Source organism: Symphalangus syndactylus, chromosome 24 (assembly GCF_028878055.3).
Source record: "Symphalangus syndactylus isolate Jambi chromosome 24, NHGRI_mSymSyn1-v2.1_pri, whole genome shotgun sequence".
Lineage (NCBI taxonomy): Eukaryota > Metazoa > Chordata > Mammalia > Primates > Hylobatidae > Symphalangus > Symphalangus syndactylus.
Window position 1 is genome coordinate 15,729,598 of NC_072446.2, and position 4,703 is coordinate 15,734,300.

General features: G+C 46.8%; 1 non-coding gene across 1 annotated transcript; it reads left to right on the forward strand.

The window, feature by feature from the left end:
• The first annotated feature begins 4,015 nt into the window (after nt 1–4,015).
• On the forward strand, nt 4,016–4,122 carry LOC129474979 (U6 spliceosomal RNA). The gene has a single exon (XR_008654718.1). It is a non-coding gene; the product is annotated as a U6 spliceosomal RNA (small nuclear RNA).
• The last annotated feature ends 581 nt before the right edge of the window (nt 4,123–4,703 follow it).

The following is a 4,703-nucleotide window of genomic DNA, read 5'->3' on the forward strand; positions in this document are numbered from 1 at the left end:
CACTTTTATTTTTTGTTAATTTTAGTTTCATCCTGAACAATGTTATCCAGGTCTGATACGTTAATAACATAGTTGCTTCTAACATAAACTTGGAATAAATACCTGACTACTAAGATAAACATGTGCCTGTGTCCTGCCTTATAATCTTATAAACCTCAGTGGCTCAAGAACTACACACATTTTAACCATACATCCCCAAAAGCCATAATCACACGGTGTGTGTCCTGCTCACCACAGTCTGCATGCACTATCAAATTCTATACTCCATCAACCTTTTCCTGATATAAGCCACCGTTGAAAATGCACTGGGCCTGGCGTGGTGGCTCACGCCTTCAATCCCAACACTTTGGGAGGCTGAGGCGGGCAAATCACAAGGTCAGGAGTTCAGGACCAGCCTGGCCAACATGGTGAAACCCCGTCTCTACTAAAAATACAAAAAATTAGCTGGATGTGGTGGTGGGCGCCTGTAATTCCAGCTACTGGGGAGGCTGATGCAAGAGAATCACTTGAACCCGGGAGGCAGAGGTTGCAGTGAGCCGAGATCATGCCACTGCACTCCAGCCCAGGTAACAGTGCGAGACTCTGTCAAAAAAAAAAGAAAAAAAAGAAAAAGAAAATGCATCAAAAGCCCTCCTTTTTCCTGAAGCCCTCTTGACTCCTCCAGCCCAAAAGTGCCCCTTCATTTGTTGACAGCTAGAAAATTCATGCCATGAGCAAGCCACAAGAAAACAGGATAAAAAACAGGATGTGGCTTTTGTTTCAAGTAGACTGGAAGATCTTGGAGGATTAAAAAATAGGAAAACAAAACAATTCCTATACCTTGAAGTCTAAGGTCTGGGAAACAGAGATGGACGCACACAGCAGGTGCTCAATAAAGCCTGGGGAAACGACGGATGTGGACATAGTACAGAGAGGGGGCCAGGCTGCACTTTTCATGGCTAGGTTGGGGCCGGTTCCTCTTTTGCTAACAAAGCTCAAAACTTCACCTGGGGATGCTCCCTCCCTTCCCACAGCCCAGGGCTCCAGGATGGGCCTGGGACACAGCCTCGCCAGTCCATGCAGAAAGTCCCCCTAGCTATTCCCGTTGGTTCAGAAAGCGGGTCTGCTACCCAAATCTGGCTGAGGGAGTCAGGCCCAGCACTTTTGTTCAAATGGATGGGGATGGAGCAGCTCTTTCTTGCCAGCTTGAACCTGGGAGCCGTGGGCCTGGAAAGACTGTCACCTTCCTGCTCCCGCAGGGAGCCTGGGAGTTAGAACCCCTGTGGAAGAGGCAGAGACATAAGAGAGGGCAGGGCTTGGCAATGTGATTTGAGATCCTGGATCAAGACATTCCTGAAATACCCTTGGATTTTTCAGACAAACATTTTTTTCTTGGCGTAAGCCTTTTTGAATTGGGTTTTCTGTTACCTGGGCCCAAAAACACCCTGGAGGAACCGTTGACTAGGAGCCAGGGAAGCAGATTCAATTGTATCCGGGGTCTAAATGACCCTGGGTGAGTCATTTCATCTCACATGACCCTGCCTCAAAGAGGCCTTCCCTGACCATTCTTTCCACAACAGTTTCCATCCCTCCCTACCCCTCACTTCCTTGTCCAGCCCCATCATTGCACAACATCACATTCTAGATTCATGACCTTGTTTGCTAGTACTCTGCCTCCCTCACTGCGGCATCCTCAGAACTCAAAATAAGGCTGTTACGCAGAGGCCTTCTGTAAATACTTGTCGCAGGATCTTGCCTCGGTTTCTGCAGCTGTAAAGTGGGAGAGCAGTGCTGCATTGTCCTCAGTAGCCTGCCAACAGGGCTGCATTCACTTCCTCCTTTCATTGCTGCCACCCAGGCCTCCGGGAACGTGGCACAAGGTCTCACCCAAAGGCGCAGGAGTGCCTCCCAGAAAACTACCTTTCCCACAGAGTAGAAAGTTTTATGATTTTCCTCCATTTCTTCCTCTGCCTACACAATCTCATTGACTAGAAAGTCCCTCTTGATGTCTAACCCAATATTTCATGCTGCAACCAAAGTCTATTTATGTGCATCTTTTCTGAGTTCTGGAGTTCAGCAACCGGAGTGTTGACTTCCAGACATTCCCAGCCAAGTAAGAACACAAAAGAACCAGTTTAAAGTAAGAAGAAACCCTGTAAGAAAATAAAAATTCCTTTACCTAGGAGATGCCCTCATTTTCTTCCCATGACCAGCTTCTGACTCGTCAGAAAGCTCTTTTCTTGTCTCCACACCTATGAACACAGCTCTTCCAGAGATGTGGGTACAAAAGATGAGAGCAAAATAAATAAACTATCTGTTTAATCATTCTTATTGTCAAAACAACGGCTGAGCCAAAATACCGAGGCTCTGATTCATCCCAACTGACGTCCCTTCTAGGGAGGAGGCAGGAGGCAGGGAAGTAAGAATTTTTAAACCCGTTTTCCAGATGAACTCAGAGGAGTCTGGGATGTTCCAGAGTGCCAACCCCACGGTAAGTAACAGAAGCAAAACCACTTTCTCTCTGTGGTCAGGGATCTGTCTTCTCTTCATTTAAATGGCAGAATTCAGGGGCCGGGCACGGTGGCTCACGCCTGTAATCCCAGCACTTTAGGAGGCAGAGGCAGGTAGATCACATGAGGTCAGGGGTTCGAGACCAGCCTGGCCAACATGGTGAAACACTGTCTCTACTAAAAATACAAAAAAAATTAGCCAGGTGTGGTAGCGGCGCCTGTAATCCCAGCTACTCAGGAGCCTGAGGCAGGAGAATCACTTGAACCGGAAGGTGCAAGTTGCAGTGAGCCGAGATTCCACCACCGCACTCCAGCCTGGGCGACGGAACAAGACTCCATCTAAAAAATAAATGAATAAAAATAAAAATAGGCCAGTCGTTGTGGCTCATGCCTGTAATCCCAGCACTTTGGGAGGCTGAGGTGGGTGGACCACCAGAGGTCAAGAGTTCGACACCAGCCTGGCCAACATGGCGAAACCCCGTTTCTACTAAAAATACAAAAATTAGCCAGATGCGGTGGCAGACACCTGTAGTCCCGGCTACTCAAGAGGCTGAGGCAGGATAATCGCTTGAACGTGGGAGGTGGAGGTTACAGTGAGCTGAGATCGCACCACCACACTCTAGCTTGGGTGACAGAGGGAGACTCCATCTCAAAAATAGTAATAACAACAATAAAAATAAAAATAAATGGGGCAGAATTCAAAGGAAGATACACAGAGTACCTAGGATGCAGGTTTCATCATTCATTCACTCGCTCATTCATTCATTCAAGAAAATGAAAAGGCTCCACTGAGTACCTTCCCTATGCCCCAAGCTGGGGGTCTTCCCAAGTTACCTTGCCCCCTCCCCACCCATCTGGGGGAGGAAAGTCAGGAATCATCCATCCATTGGCTGAGTCGGGAGGTTGAATGACATAATTGTTGAAAATATTGTTCCCAGTTTGTTCTTTGTCTTTTAATTTTATTTGTGGTGTTTCTTGACGTCTAGGGATTGTTAATGTTCATATAGTCAAATCTTTGTGTCTTTCCTTTGAGGACTCTGGCCTGAGATGCCTAGAAAGGGTTCCATGGGGAGTGACGTTTAGAGCCATATTTAAGGCCATATGTCATGAGCAGTTAGGGGGTCCAAGGAGGAGATTCTGGCTCATTCTTTCATTTTACAAACGAGGAAACTGAGGCTCCATGGTGAGTAGGCAGCCCTGCCAGAGTCCAGGATTCTACCCAGGGCTCTTCCTGCACATAATGAGTTGCTCAGAGACCCCTATAAAAATTAAGAAAAGACAGAGGGCTCTCCACCTCCCAGGCTGCATTGCCGAGTAACTGACACAGCTTCTGTGAAGCCAGAGGCCATCTCATTCGCCCTATAAATTCCGTGTCATCTGCTTTGCTCTGAATATTCGTTCAACTGTCCCGCTGTGGCTATGGGCCCTCAAACCCATTCCCCTGAAGGCCCTTCTAGGCTTATGAAGGCAGACACCACCAAGGAAAACATGAAGAGTCAACATAAGCATCCAAAATTCCAGGGACTGCACTCGCTCCGGCAGCACATACACTAAAATTAGAACGATACAGAGAAGATTAGCGTGTCCCCTGCACAAGGATGACGTGCAAACTTGTGAAACGTTCCATAATTTTTTTAATAATAAAAATAAATTCCTGGAACAGTGAACTCATGGAAGCAGAAGGTAGAATGGTGATTGCCAGGGGGTTGTCAAAGGATACAAATTTTCGGTTAGAGAGGAGGAATAAGTTCAAGTGATCTGTTGTACTGCATGGGGACTATAGTTAATAACAAGTTTTTTTTTTTTTTTTTTGAGACAGTTTCCCTCTGCCACCCAGGCTGGAGTGCAATGGCGTGATCTCAGCTCACTGTAACCTCACCTCCTGGGTTCAGGTGATTCTCCTGCCTTAGCATCCTGAGTAGATGGGATTGCAGGCATGTGCCACCATGCCTGGCTAATTTTGTATTTTTAGTAGAGATGGGGTTTCACCATGTTGGTCAGGCTGCTCTCGAACTCCTGACCTCAGATGATCTGCCAGCCTTGGCATCCCAAAGTGCTGGGATTACAGGTGTAAGCCACCATGCTCAGCCAACAAGATATTCTTGAAAATCAGTAAGAGAGTAGATTTTAAGTGTTCTCACCACAACGAATAAGCATGTGAAGTAATGCATATGCTAATTAGCTTGAATTAGCCACGCTACCAGGTATACACAT